The sequence below is a fragment of the Adiantum capillus-veneris genome, chromosome 21 (assembly GCF_014529385.1).
Source record: "Adiantum capillus-veneris isolate H3 chromosome 21, ASM1452938v2, whole genome shotgun sequence".
Lineage (NCBI taxonomy): Eukaryota > Viridiplantae > Streptophyta > Polypodiopsida > Polypodiales > Pteridaceae > Adiantum > Adiantum capillus-veneris.
In genome coordinates, this window is record NC_140951.1 from 128263058 (window position 1) to 128279154 (window position 16097).

The 16097-nt window shown below is 46.6% G+C and overlaps 1 protein-coding gene across 2 annotated transcripts in view; it reads left to right on the plus strand.

The window, feature by feature from the left end:
* Positions 1–16097, plus strand: part of LOC147431704 (P-loop containing nucleoside triphosphate hydrolases superfamily protein) — a 136342-nt gene that overhangs the window by 43708 nt on the left and 76537 nt on the right. The window lies entirely within an intron of this gene.

The window sequence follows — 16097 nt, forward strand, 5'->3', positions numbered from 1 at the left end:
TATTCAAGGTGTTGATGCCTGGCACATACCCTCTTTTGGTCATCACCTTGCTACTCTTCATTACTCTTGGGGGTTTCAACGACAACAGGGGAGATTATTAGAGTGACTTGACCGTTTTTACATTGGCCCTTGGGTAGCAGCTCTAGGCGGATTTACTTCTATATGGAGAGGGACCAGTCTCTCAGATCATTTTCCCACATCATTGTTTATCTCCTTCACTAGATCCTCTGCTCAGAGACGAGGCTGCCGCATCCCTGACAGTGTTCTCTCCACTCAAGTATTGCAACAGCAGATTCGTGACTTATGGTCCAGGGATGCTTCTTATTGTGGACCCCCTGGAGAGTTTCTTGCTCATTGCATTTCTCAGTCTAGTATTTACTGCCGTGATCAGACTGCTATCATTCATCGTCAGTTGAGAGTACGCGAGTCTGATCTTCACATCCCTCTTGGTTCCACTCAGCGCTTGCTTGAGGAGTGGCCTCAGGATGCTTATCTCGCTGCTAGACAGACAGAGCTCACAGAAGGGATTCGTCGCGTACAGGAGGCTAGGTCTAGGTTCACGCATCATGCTTTGGTGTCTCATTGGATAGCTAAAGCTGATTGAATGAATAAAGACTTCTTTGCGGCGCATAAAGAACGCCCTCCTGGCACCACTCTGCGGACTTTGTGCGATGCTCAGGGGACACTACATATGCATCCTGATGTTATTCTTGATATGTCTGTAGATTATTTTGAAACAGTGTTCACTGTTTATGTATGCACTCCTGAGGTTTTACTTGCCCGTGAGCAGATCTGCCAGCACACTCGACATCGTTGTACAGACACTATGGCAGAGATCTTGTTGGCACCCTTCACACTTACAGAGCTCCATGCTGCTATAGAGAGTCTTGATCCATCCTCTTGTCCAGGCGAGGATGGTCTCACTAGAGCCTTCTTTTTGACATATTGGGATGTATTGCATATACCACTACTTCGCGGTTGTCAAGACATCTTTGCATCAAGATATATGCATCCGGCTCTTTGTTCAGGTCTCATATCTCTTATTCCGAAAGGGGGTGACACCACTCAGCTCCGACAGTGGAGACCTATTACCCTACTCCCTTCGGTCTATAAGATATTAGCGTTACTGATCAGCCATCGCTTGCGGCCGTTCTTACCAGATATTATTCATACTTCTCAGAGAGGCTTCGTCATGGATCGATGCATCCTGGATAATATCTTCACTTTTATGAGGCAGTAGAGTGGGCAAGATCATCTTTTGAACCTCTCGCTTTTTTCATCCTTGACTTCGAGAAAGCATACGATCGTGTTGACTGGGAATTTCTCGAAGGATCTTTAGCCAGGATGGGTTTCCCTTTGAGATGGATTTCAAGTATTTCCACTCTCTTCAGAACTGCCAGCAGCGCTATTACTATTGGTGGCCGTGTCAGTCGCAGTTTTGAGCTTTCTCGATCTGTCCGTCAAGGATGTCCTTTAGCAGCATATCTGTATCTGTTAGAGACTCTGTCTGAACTTCTTCGTGCTCAGAGTCATGCATTTCGTGGCTTGACCATGCCAGTACCTACAGCTCCAGACCTTATCGATCAAGAGTTTGCTAATGACACTATGCTCATGTTGCGCTATTTGCTACCCGCTCTTGATGCAATGCGGGAGGCCGTACAGGTTTTTTGCATTGCCAGTGGTGCACGCATTAACTGGCATAAATCCTATGGGTTATTGGTTGGTAGTGATGACATACCTACTTGGGGGGTAGCTAATGGTTTCACATGGCTGCAGCCGGGTCAGACATGCAGATAGCTGGGCTTCCAGGTTGGATTTGATGTTTCCTCACAGCAGCAGTTTGCACCCGTACTACAGTCTATTCGCAGGAAGCTATGCCATTGGTCTTCACGTCATCTGTCGTTGGCTGGCCGTGCATTGGTCGCCAACCAAGTCATTCTGGCTACAGTATGGTATACGGCTTCTTGTTGGATGTTACATTGCGGTGTGATAACTCAGCTCCGCCGACTAGTGAGGAACTTTTTATGGAGTGGCACAGATGGGACTATTGATACTCGTGCTCGGGTTCGCTGGCCCACAATCATTCGTCCCAGGTCAGAGGGAGGCCTTGGCATTATTGATCCAGAGTTACAGAGCCGCACACTTCTTACCAAGCTTATTGTTCGAGGTCTTTTTCCCGGCCAAGAACCTTGGAAGATGCTTCTTCAGGCTGCTCTTTGCACAGTGACTCCACGACTCGGCACTAGAGATGGTCATACTTGGCATTCAGGGTATCGTTTTCTCTTTACGGATGCCCCCTTGTCCACTTCCACCCTCTCACCCTTTCTCCGATCGCTCCTTCAGATTTGGGTTTCCATGAGATGGGCTATCGTATGCTCACCTCCCTCATGTCGTGAGGAGATTGAGCGCCAGCCTCTCATTTGGAATGCTACAGTTCTTGATTCTTCGGTTAATCCACCTCGCCAGCTTGGAGAGAGGACTCACATTGATTGGGCTGCTTGGGACTCTGGCCCTATTGCCTCTATGCGGTTGTTTCATGAGACGCGTATGCTGGATGCAGATTTTGTGGCAGAACATTATGACATTGGTCGCGGGGTGCCAGACAGACTGCTTGAGATTGATTCTGTCGTTCCTTCACAGTGGGATGCAGTCATGCGAGGCACGGTTCAGATGCCCCCTCATTGTGGCTGGGAAGGCCTCTTTGACCAGAGCACTCTTATTAGTTCGTTTGGACACCATGCTATTCACAGTTAATACTGACAACTCTCAGGGGATTCATGCTAGATTGACATATGCTGCCACTTCTCCACTACTTATCTCCCCCGGCGCTCGATGGGAGGCCATACGAGTAGTTGGCTCACGCGGGAAGCGTCGTTGTGTTGACCCCCGTTTTGCTTCCACTGATGCTGCACTTTGGAGGCTTTGGGTGTGGGAGGGCCGTGCCCTATCGCAGCTTTATTTGGACCCAGGAGAGTGGCATTGGCCTCACTTAGACCCCACAGGTGCACCTGTATCCTTCTTTGAGTACACTGTCAGGATTGGAAGATTAGCATTGATGAGACAGCAACCACAGCAGCCCACTCGTATGTGTTTCTGGTTACATTTAGGCCTCTCCCATGCCTATCTGCAGCAATTTTGGTTTGCCATCTGGGATTTACATGTTGCTCGTCGTATTTCCTTTTTCATGTGGATGATTGCTCATGCGGGACTACCAGTTGGGACTTGGCTAGCTACTATGGGTCATGATCCGTTATGTACTCGCTGCCCTTTGCGCCAACTTGAGTCACCTGCCCACTGTCTTTGGTCATGCTCAGCTTCCCATGTAGTGTGGCTCGTAGTTTGCTCTCTACTCAGCAGAACAGGTGTTCAACATGGATTTCTTACTTGGGGATCTGTCTCATGGTTGATGCCGATGCCCAGCCGCATCTTTTCTACGAGGGCTCAGCCACAAATCCAGCCTTCATGCTTACCTCGACTGGTTATCGGCGAGGGACTTTGGCTATGCTACCACAGATTGCTTGGAAGGGGGATACTCAGACACATGATGCAGTTTTCTCAGTCATCACTAGTATTACACTATGGAATATTTGGAGAGCTCGTTGTCTTCACATTCTCAGTGCGGCTCCACAGCTCCTTCAGGATATCCTCACTGCCATTTGGCTAGACACCATTCACACCCTGATTTGGCAGTGGGATTCGTCCTCCGGTACATCTAGAGCAGCCGAGGCTCGTCGATTTGCCTTCCTTCGGCGTTGGGCAAGATCCCCACTCTTCTTCACACTGACAGGTGGTCAGATTACTTGGCATTATGCCCCTCCTCAGTGGTTTCTCCTCCACTCCTCACACCGACCACCATGAGATTGTTCTAGTCGAGTAGTCACTATAGTGGCTCTCCACCTTACATTCAGCTTGTACACCCCACGTGATAGGCTATTTTGGCATCCGTTGGGATTATTTTGTACTCAGTAATATACAGCCTTGACTTTTTCCGCGCGAGAGAGAGAGAGAGAGAGAGAGAGAGAGAGAGAGAGAGAGAGAGAGAGAGAGAGAGAGAGAGAGAGAGAGAGAGAGAGAGAGAGAGAGAGAGAGAGAGAAGAGAGAGAGAGAGAGAGAGAGAGAGAGAGAGAGAGAGAGAGAGAGAGAGAGAGAGAGAGAGAGAGATTGATTGATTGATTGATTGATTTGATATTTACGTCCTCGGGGGGCCAAAATGACCCATGGGACCCTAAGCAAACTCCCCTTGCGGGGGTGTGTGGTGTGTAGCACCCTTTAGAGAGAGAGAGAGAGAGAGAGAGAGAGAGAGAGAGAGAGAGAGAGAGAGAGAGAGAGAGAGAGAGAGAGAGAGAGAGAGATGAAATGAAATGCAATGATATATTAACGTCTACAAAAGGCCAAAATGACCTATGAGACCAACTGATTACAATGATGAGTCTAGTACCAAGTCTGGGTACAAACAAAGAAAACTACAAACAAAGAACTGATAGGAGTGCTACCGACTCCTATGGGTGGCTGGTAGGCTGAGCAATGGTATCATGCCATAAAGGTACAAAGTGGGGATAAGTGTCACCATGATACAATATAGCAGTAGCATGAAGCCTATCCTGATCGACACTCTGGGTGTCGTGCTAGAATCCTGTAAATCCTCTGTCGCAATCTCCGCCGGTACTGCGTGGCTCCCCTCCTCAGTCGCGGTCGTCTCGATCTCCCTAACTCTATAGCTCGATCAATGAGAGTACCGTTGGTGTGTGTATGGGTGGGAATCGAGCTCTGTGATGGTAGTGTCCCCTCTGCCTCTGTGGTACTCAGATTGAAGAAATCTGAGATGCATCTCTGGGACTGTCTCTGTCTTTGCCCATTCAATAGAGCGTCTCTATGTCTCTGAATCTCAAGTAGGAATAATCCGAGACATCTTTGATCCTGATATCTCATGACTCTATCTAACGAGTCAAAACCATCTCGGAATAGACAATGAAAGCGTCCCCGTATCGCATAGTAGACTGTGCAGCGACATATGTAGTGAAACTCTGTCTCTGGCTTTGCATGGCATAACTGACATATCCTACTGTCTGCTGGTATGCCTCTGAATCTACCTGTCTCAATCCCAAGCTGGTGTGAAGATGTGCGAATCTGGCCTATAGCACATCGTAACCCATGAGATAGATGTGTGTCCATGTAACTGGGCCGTGTGACAAATCCGTCTGTCGTGAGTTGGAGAAGATGCTCTCTATAGAAAACCCTCTTCGTACCCAACTCCCGTGATGGCTCTATCCATGTCCTCTTGCTATCAAGCTGGATAAGATCCTGCCGAATGAGTCTAGTAGTCTCCATCCGTGTAAGAGCCAAGGATGGTGCATCAAGGGATGGTGCATCAAGAGAATACTGGAAAGGGGGCAGCTTGTCCATGCTGAAACCATGCCTCTGAAACCATGAGCTCATCTGTGCATACCAACATGATGTATCTCCCTGTAATGCAAGCTGTCTGGATGACTCAAGAGCAAGCCTGGCATACCTGTCCTTGGTGGTGTCCCATAAGCTGTGTACAAATGATACTGATCTGGTGAGTGCCTCAACCTCCATAGGTGGGGCAGCCAGCTCCGCTCGTATGATGTCATGTGGGACTGAGGCCTTGGCTCTAATCAGCCTAGAAATCATAGATATCAAGGGTCTCTCCATATTACTCCATCCAGCACTGTCAATAGACGGTCCCCAAACCTGAACCCCGTAGTGCATAACTGAAGCGACCAAAGTATCGAAAAGCCAGAGCTTTGTTCGAGGTTCGTGGAACTGAACCTGCGAACAAATCCTCTCTAAACCGCCTAGGGCTGCATAGGCACGAGTCAATCTAGTGTCTGCTGCCGCTTTCAGTGTGAACCTCGGTCCACTAAAGACCACCCCAAGATATGTGTATGCATCAGTGTACTCCATACTGTCCTGCCCATATGTGAAAGTAGGTGCTGATCTCCTAACCCACTGTGGCGTGGTATTAAATACCATGACCTTGGTTTTACCAAGATTGACAGACAATCCACTATCCTCTGCAAAACTATGCAATGCGTCCAAATGTCTCTGCATACCCTCTGGTGAGTCTGATATCAACACGATATCGTCAGCATACAATAAAAGAGGGATCCATGTCCCTGCAAGCTGAGCACCTCTATCTCCTCCTCTGTCAATATAATCAGAGACCTCATCAACATACATACCAAATAAAGTAGAGGACAGCGGGCATCCCTGTTTCACTCCGATAGTGGAGTGAACTATGTCAGATATCCCCTCTGATGTGCGTACATGACCCATCACTGAACTGTACAATGCCATAATCCCCCACATCAGCTCTGTGGGTACCCCCAATTCCATAAGTCGGCACATCAATCTGGCCCTCGGTACCGTGTCAAAAGCTTTGCGGAAATCCACAAAGCTGCAGTATATCCGTCTACCATGTGCTCGACCCTCCTCAATGATAGCTCTGAGTGTAAAGACATGATCTAGTGTGGAGAAACCCCTCCTGAAACCAGCCTGCCCAAGTGCCCGTATGCCCATAATCTCTGCCCAATTGCTCAGCCTATGCTCGAGGATGGATGCATATAACCGTGCCAATGTGTGTCCTACCATGATAGTACGGTAATTCCCCGGCACTGTGGGGTCTCCTGTCTTGAAGATAGGTACAATAGTAGATAATCTCCAAGACTCAGGGAAGCCCTCACACATGACATGGTTGAATAACCGTGCAAGCATCTCTACCAACAAATCCCCAGCATGTATAATGTGCTCTGCTACCAAACCCTCATGATCCTGTGCCCGTCTGGTCTTCATCCTGTCAATGGCCTCCTTTACCATCTCAGTGGTAAAGAAGGCGCTCGTAGCCGGACATGGCTGTGGTGGGTCTGGTAGTGGTGGTTGTCCAGGTACAGTGTATAAAGATGCTGCATACTGCCCCCATATCTCTGTAGAAGTAATCACTGGTGGGGGAGACTGCTAAGGAAGAGCTGATATAAATCTTGCTCCATTCTGACCAAGAAAGCTCGCTTCTTCCGTCGCACTAGTCGTCGTGTAGCAATACGAGACTGTCTATAGGTGATCACTCCCAATGTAAGCTCCCGCTGTATCTGAGCTCTCCTCTGTCAACACTCCTCATCATACCAACTGTTTTGAGGCATGTGCCCAGAACGACGTCTCTACCCAGGTTGAGTGTGTGGGTATGCCTCTGCCGCTGCCCCATGTAATGTCATTGTCAGCATAGATGTGATCTCCTCCACTGTGTATACTGGCTTTGATGTGCATAAAAGACTACGTATCTCCTCTGCATAGATTGAGTCAGTCTCTGGTGTAAAAGTATAGCGTGGATGTCTACCAACCCGTGAGGCCTGAGATGTATTGTACTCAAAGGAGACTGATAATGTCAAAAGTGCATGATCTACTGCTATCCCAACAGGCCTGGGCCCCACTGTGAAATCCTGAATGTGAGAGATAAAGCTCGGATGAGAGAGAGAGAGAGAGAGAGAGAGAGAGAGAGAGAGAGAGAGAGAGAGAGAGAGAGAGAGAGAGAGAGAGAGAGAGAGAGAGAGAGAGAGAGAGAGAGAGAGAGAGAGAGAGAGAGAGAGAGAGAGAATGAAATGAAATGTTGTATCAATGTCTTCGAAAGGCCAAAATGACTTCTGCGAGTCGCATGATTCGAGAAACTGGTCCAAACCCATCTTTAAAGAGACACTGAAATTGTCCTTGGATCTGATAGAAATTAACTCAAAAGAGGCAAAGTGGACACATGGCGGCTCCTGAGTAGTTTTCCTAGCTTGCATGAAGAGTGGGCGCCCATCTAAAGAGGGGAGGCTGATTTTGAGTCATTAACTGACTACAGTGTGTGTGTGAGTAGTTGGTGCAGGTGATGAAGCTTTAATGGAAAGCTTGCCTTCTCCCTTCCACTATGTAGCGCGATGGTTTCGCTTTCGTGCACCTCTCTTCCCTTTTGAATACAGAATTGTGATGCCCCGTTGTAGGGCTATTCATCTGTATGTACAATTATGTGGGTTCATGTGCGTATGCCGAGGCAAGAGCCAGTTGTCCAGGTACTGGATTAGCTAATTGCTAATCCCTCGAAGGTACGGGTGTCACCAGCGTGTGACTACTATCTATCCTTTTTGTTGATTTCTTTCTTATTATTTATTCATTTTCACTTTTTGGAAACACCCCTCTGGAAATCTAAGTGCCATGCATTGCATAGCTAGTGTGGAATTGCTCAGAGGGAGTCCAGGCCTGAGGGCAAGAGAGCACTAAGGTTGGACAAGGACTATGGTTAGCCAAAGTGGGGTCATTGACCAGCCAAAGTGGAATCCTTTGCTATAGAGGCTACATTTCAGTTCTGGGTGTGGCTGTTGTGTACAAAGGGGGTCAGATGACCTAGAAAGATACAATGGCAGCATCTCCTAAAATTTAGGGAACTGCTATTTTGGGACCTGAAAATGTGTTCACGTCATTACCTCCGGTATGACTAGGGGAACATTTTACAACTCTGCCGCGAAGTCAACTGGGCAACCGGTCAGGAGATTTTTAGGCGGCAACCCCGAAACGGGAAATGGCTTGTAAACGTGCGAAGTGGCACATTCCTTTGCAGTTTCCTCATGCAAGAGAAGGGGGCGCTGATTTTAGAGAGGAGAAGGCTCATTTTCATGCTGTCACAGGTTGAGAGCTTGAATGGAGTGCTTCCTTTCCCTCTTATGTACAGTGCGGTGCCAGGGGTGATGCCCTGCACGCTACACATTGCTCTCTCTCTCTCTCTCTCTCTCTCTCCTATGGCAGTATATTATGCCCCACTAGTGGGCTTTTCATTTGACCAATGTACAGTTTTGTGGGTTCATGCGCGATTGCCGAGGCAAGAGCCTCTTGCATAGGTACTGGATTAGCTAGCGGCTAATCCCCCCGCTAGCTAATCCCCCGCAAGTACAAGTGAATTTGGAGAGGTTTCATGTTAGAAATCTTGTCCGATTCAAAGGGCAAGTAGCCCTATAGGTGCGGGAGCTCGAGGGCTTGCTACGGATGCGACCGGCACGCAAAACGGAGCCCGAAACAGTGAATTACAGCCTGCTGTGTATTTTTGCAGGTTTAGGGTTTTGGCCCTAAACGGACCCTAATACCCCCAGGAGGTTCGGGGACACGAGGGGACCGCTGTACAGGTGATCTGGTGCATTTGCGGGGCTAAAAACAGAGAATTCAGCGTGCTACAGATTCTCGCCAGGTTTTGCAAAGTGCCCGTATGCGTCGGGAAAGTCATTCAATGCGTGGGAATACTGAATGTGAAGGGTCCTAGTATAGTTATGCTGCCGAAATCGGGCCGGAACAGTTGAAATTCAGCCAAGCTTGTGCGGGGCAACTTGTAGGGAACCACAGCGTTCATTCCCTCTTTTAAACAATAAAGAAATACCCAAAGGGGCGCCTAAGTTAGGGGCCAATTTAGTGTCGGTCTTCTCATACAGGTGCATTCTAGTAGCCTGTATCCCTTTCCCCTTTGTTGTGTCTTGAAAGTACATGTAAAGTGGGCGACAAATTAAATGGGTGAGAGCAAATAAGGTTTAAGTCTAAGGTCTACCGCCCTTTTTGAAAGTACAGGCCGGTTTCATGGTTCCATCGCCTGGATTAAATCACTTTTTCCCATAGAAGTGAGCCTTGGTCAGTTTGGGGTTGAAGACATAGGGGATCATAGACCGGACACAGGAAATTGCAATTATGGCTGACAGACTAGATGATGTGACTGAAGAGGTTTCCTCTTCGCAGGGTCAACAAACACATGAAGCGGGTGAGTCTTCAAGACCACCATAGACGGATGATGATATATTCAGGACCGAGTTGGCTACTGCTGTGGCTATGTTCACACAAGTAATGCAGAACCCGAGGTTTTTAGCCTTTCTGCAACCTCCTCTTCCGTCTCAGCAAGTTGGGTCACTGGATCATATTCAAAAGCGTGTTAAGGCTCGAACACAGGTGATCCATACTGCAGAGTCAATGGAAACACATGTACACTTGACGGAGAACATGCAGTCTCCACAACCCTTGCCTAAGGTGCAAGAACAGGTGGCTGAGATGCCAGTCTTTCAAGCTGTACCAGTTCAGCTAGCCACTTTTCAGCAGCCTATAGCTGGTTCTAATGGGCAGGGAAGCAATCTACAGGCTATGCAACAAGTCTTCCCACCACCTTCAGTACACCCTGGCTATTTTGGAGGTGGATCGGTATTCCAGAGCATGGCTGGTCATGCACCTGGAAATCAGTTTTACACAGGAACAATATTCGGGGGTGCTCAAACAATGATGCCTAACCCCATGTATGGTGTCACGGGCATGCTACTAGGGTTTCAAAGCACTCAGGGTCAATTTGGGATGCCATAGGCAAATTTTGGTATGGCTGGAATATTAAATCAACAGCGAAATATGGCATTTCCAGGTCAACTTAATAGCCGTCAAGGAACACAGATGAATCCTAACAGTGTTCCCATGTATCAGTCACTACCATATGACAACTTAACGCCGCTGGAGAGGCCAACTCCGTACAAAGAAGGTGGCAAAGGTGTGACATTCACGACCTTTACAGGGTTTGATGACAGGAAGAAGGCTCTCTCATTCCTCCAGCAGTTTGACAAGGCCTATGCAGGGGGAAACTTTACAGAGGCTTCAAAGGTCCGCAAGGCAGCCACTTTCTTGATAGGGCATGCGGGACAATGGTGGACAACTTTATTGCTTCAAGGGCAAGCTCTGTCCACATGGATTTACTTCAAGCAGATTTTTGCAGCAGCATGGTTATCTGATGACTTTGAAGCAGATGTCATGACAGAATGGCACCAACTTAATGCTGCTACTTGCAAGAATCTGGATGACTACAATCGGAAGTTTTGGAAAGCTCTACTTCCAGAAACTTCCAATAGGTTTGTGCCATTGACAGAACAGATTGAAAAATACTGTTGTGGCCTACCCAAAGGATCGAGAAAGTACTGTACGAAGACCAAAGTCACTACTTTGACGTAGCTCATCGAGGTAGCAAACACTGGCAATGGTTTCCTCAAGGGAGAAGATTGTGAATTCAATACTGGCGTCAAGGAAGGATCAGCCAAGAAAAATTCAGCGAAGAAGTACGATCCCAATGAGGTTCCTAAAGGGACTCAGGAGCGAGCCAACGCAGGGAAAGGCAAAGCTACGGCTGAATCAGAAAAGGGACCAACAAAGAAATGGAAAAGACGTTTTCCTCGCAAGTCGGCAGAGCAAAAGAAGGTCCTGAGGTCAGAGAACAAATGCTTTATCTGTGAGCAGCCTGGCCACAAACTTCATTTCCCCAGAATTGGCTTCAAAGGTGGGAATCAGACCTGAAGAGATGGGGTATATAGTAGAGGCAGGTTTGGCATGTCCTGGCCATACATGGGTTGTGACACCCATCATCGGAAAGTTGGGCCTACATTTCCAGTCCTATGTAGATGTTGAAGAATTTTACATCATGCCACTGGACGGATGTGATGTGTTGTTAGGTATTCCTTGGTTATTTCGTGTACAGGGAATCATGGATGCCTACAACAAAAAGATCACTGTATATAGCAGGGGAAAGACTCACATTCTGGATGTAAAGCTTAAAGGGGAGTCTATTCCCACTGTATCAGCTTCTGCTATTACTTCTGTAATGAAAAAGCATCTTTCTGCATACTTGGTTTTTGCACGTGAAGTGTCAGATTGTGATGAATCAAATTTATCTATGTTAGATAAAGAAAGGTCAATGTTTTTACAACAGTATATTGACTGTTTTTTTGATTCATTACCGTCTCGATTACCGCCAAAGAAACCCGAGGACCATGCGATAGATTTGGTGCCAGGCAGTAGCCCACCAAATAAGCCTCCGTACAGGGTTAGCGCGGCTCAGCAGAAAGAGATAATGAGCCAAGTAGAGGAGCTGTTAGACAAGGGGCTCCATTCTGTTCTCCAGTGTTGTTGGTGCAGAAAAACGATGGCTCATGGCGTATGTGCATCGACTACCGTGCACTGAACAAGAATACCATCAAGAATAGGTTCCCTATACCTAGAATTGATGATATTCTGGACAAATTAGAAGCAGCAGCTATGTTTAGCAGGATAGATCTAAAGAGTGGGTACCATCAGATCCGCATTAGATCAGAGGATGTGCACAAGACTGCTTTTAGAACAACGTTTGGCCTTTACGAATTTTTAGTGATGCCCTTTGGTGTCACAAATGCTCCTGCTATGTTCAATAGGATGATGGACAGAATTTCCGTCCACACGAGCAGTTTGTTGGTACATTCTTTGATGACATGATAGTCTACTCAAAGAATGAAGAGGAGCATAGGCATCACTCGGCCATTGTGTTCAAAGAGCTACGCAGCCATAGGTTGCTCATCAATGCAAAGAAAAGTGAAATTTTCCTGGAAGAGATTTACTTTCTGGGACACATTGTCTCAAAGGATGGTGTCAGAATGGATCTTGCAAAAGTTGAAGCGATCAAGTCATGGCCAGATTTGAAGACGGTGCACGATGTCCGAAGCTTTTTGGGACTATGCTCCTATTACAGAAGGTTTATCCGAAATTTCGCTAAGATTGCTTCACCTTTACATGCTCTTCAAAAGAAGGCAGTCACTTGTAGATGGACACAGAAAGAGATTTCAACTTTTAATCTCTTAAAGGAAAATAGATTAAAAGTTGAAATCTCAGATCCAGTCATTGTGTTGCCAGATCTTAGGAAGTCATTTGTGGTCCAGTGTGACGCCTGTGGTAGTAGCATTGGTGCAGTGCTAATGCAAGATGGCAGGGTAGTAGCCTATGAGAGTAGAATCTTGCAAGGGCCAGAAAAGATTATGCAAGTCTATGAAAAAGAACTGTAGGCCGTGATTCATGCGCTCTTAAGTTGGAAACACTACCTGCTAGGTGCAGACGTTGTTGTCCAAACGGATCATCAGACCTTGCGATACTTCTTGACACATGCAAAGTTATCGGAGAAGTATATGCGATAGGCAAATATCTTGTCCATGTTCCATGTTCAGATTGTGCATGTGGAAGGCAAGAAGAACGTTGTGGCTGATGCCTTGTCAAGGAAGCCACAAATTTCAGCTGTGTCAATTCCTTATCATCATAAACTTGATGATATGAGGGAACAGTATGCAAATGATGAAGATTTTGCAAGGGTCTTCGAGCAGCTAATGAATGGACAACGTCATGAATACTATCTTCTCAAAGATGGGTTCATGATGATGCATGGCAGATTGTGTGTCACAAAGCCATTGCGACGCAAAGTTATGGAAGAGAGTCATGTCCCACCGTATGCAGGGCATCGTGGTATCGATGCTACAGTTAAAGCGGTTGAGACATTCTTCTACTGGCCTACATTGAGAAGAGATGTGGATGCCTTTGTGTGAGAATGCCTAATGTGCCAGAAGGTCAAGTTTGACAGGCAAAAGGCACCCAGGGTTATTGCAACCACTACCTATTCCAGATAAACCATGGGAAAGTATTGCTATGGATTTTATCTTTGATCTTCCGAGAACGCAGACAGGAAACGATGGTATTTGGACCATCATTTGCAGATTCAGCAAGCAGGCTCATTTTATTCCTGTCAAGAAGAAGATAAAGCCAGATCAGATGGCACGCTTGTTTATGATCAATATTTTCAAGTATCATGGCATGCCACAATCGATTGTTAGCGACCGTGATCCACGCATGACAAGTTTGTTCTGGAGAGGCTTTGAGAATATGAGCACCACGCTCAAATTCTCTTCGTCATTTCATCCTCAAACAGATGGGCAGTCAGAAGAGGCAAATTCTACTGTCCTAGATCTGCTAAAGTGCTCGGTGTCATAGCATAAAGGAAAGTGGGAGCAGTATTTGCCATTGGTGGAGTATGTATACAATAATACAGTGCATTCATCAACTGGCAAGGCACCTTTTGAGATAGTTGAAGGTGGCAAGAAAGTTCCTCCCATACTGCATACAAAGGACAAGATATTTGAAGCAGATAAGTATGTTCAGGACATGGATGAAATGTACAAGAAGGTCAAAGTGGCCTTGGAAAAGACTCAGGCAAAGCAAAAGAAAGCAGTTGATCGTCACCGTCGTGAAGTGGTATTTTCACTTGGTGATTGGGTGCTTCTACGCTTTGAAAAGGCAAGGTTAAAGAAGATGAAGGGCAATGAAACAGTGAATTACAGCCTGCTGTGTATTTTTGCAGGTTTAGGGTTTTGGCCCTAAACGGACCCTAATACCCCCAGGAGGTTCGGGGACGCGAGGGGACCGCTGTACAGGTGATCTGGCGCATTTTCGGTGCTGAAAACAGAGAATTCAGCGTGCTGCAGATTCTGGCCAGGTTTTGCAAAGTGCCCGTATGCGTCGGGAAAGTCATTCAATGCGTGGGAATACTGAATGTGAAGGGTCTTAGTACAGTTATATTGCCGAAATCGGGCCGGAACAGTTGAAATTCAGCCAAGCTTGTGCTGGGCAGCTTGTAGGGAACCACATCGTTTATTCCCTCTTTTAAACAATAAAGAAATACCGAAAGGGGCGCTTAAGTTAGGGGCCAATCTGGTGTCGGTCTTCTCATACAGGTGCATTCTAGCAGCCTGTATCCCTTTCCCCTTTGTTGTGTCTTGAAAGTATAGGTAAAGTGGGCGACAAATTAAATGGGTGAAAGCAAATAAGGTTTAAGTCTAAGGTCTACCGCCCTTTTTGAAAGTACAGGCTGGTTTCAACGGGTGAATTCGGAGAGATTTCTCGCGAGAAATCTTGTCAGTGGGCAAGTAGCCCCACAAGTGCGGGAGTACAAGGGCTCGCTATGGATGTGTTCAGCTCGCGAAACGGAGCCTGAACAGGAAATTATAGCATGCTGTGTAAATTTGTAGGTTTAGGGTTTCGGCCCTAATCGGTCCCTAATACCCTCAGGAGGTCCGAGGAAGCAAGGAAATCGTTAAATAGGTGATCTGGCGCAATTTCAGGGCAGAAAACAGAGAATTCAGCGTGCTGCAGATTCTCGCCAGGTTTTGTAAAGTGTCCGTATGCGTCGGTAAAGTCATCCATTGCGTGGGGATTTTGTCTGTGAAGTTTCTTAGTACAATTATGTTGCCGAAACCGGGCCAGAACAGGTCTTTTTCAGCCCGGATTATGCGGGACAGCTCGTAGAAAATCGCAGGGTTTATTCCCTTTTTGATAAGAATAAAGAAATACTGAAAGGGGTGCCAATCTTAGGCTGTCGACGTTTGCTTGGAGCACTCTAGCTTCCAAGCCATGTGTTCGAAGTGTTAATTCTAGTTACAGGCTTTATTTGCAAAGTTTTTCTGTGTCCTAAAGTCTAAAGTAAAGTTTCGGGTGAAAGCCAAAGTCTACCGCCCTACGGGCCGGTTTCAACCACCCCCCCTGGTTGCAATGAAAGACCTACGTTAATAATATCTAATGGTGGGCAGTGAGTTGAGCTGCTTGTTGTAGGGAGCTGCCCCGAAAAGCAACTAAAAAGCAGCTGCTTTTCCGAAAAGTCTCTCACTCGCCGAACTTACGGAACAAATCCTTAGTGATGCTCTGTGTAAAATATCATGTGAAGCACCAATTCCAGATGGCGAGTTATTCCTTTTTGATGCTCTAGTCACTCACTCGCAATGGCACATCATTATCTGTTTCAGCTGGCCTAATAGATATACCCTATCACAGTGCTGTCATCATCCCTCTGAATGACACACTAGGAATCAGTGACCTAGGATGGTCTCAGGAGTATTCTGTCTACAATGCTCTTGTCATCTTTCAATGGCACATCCAAGTGATTCAGGTGCTGGAGACATTTGACCTGTTAGACTACATTTATCTCCATTTTCCTTGAGGGATCTAAAGCATTTTTTCAGGTCTTTCTATATTGACAGGTCTTGTAACCTGAACTGCTTGTCCCACCCTTTGTAATATAGGATTATTTCACTTTCCGATTCTAAGTAGTAAGTATGTATGCCAGCAAATTGGATAATTTGTCATGATCATGGAACCTCCAAATCTAAGGTCACATGGCTTAGAAAAAAACTCTCGTATCTCTCTAGACTTACATTGTGGATCCTTACTACGTCACCCATATAATTCTTTCAGAACATTCTATC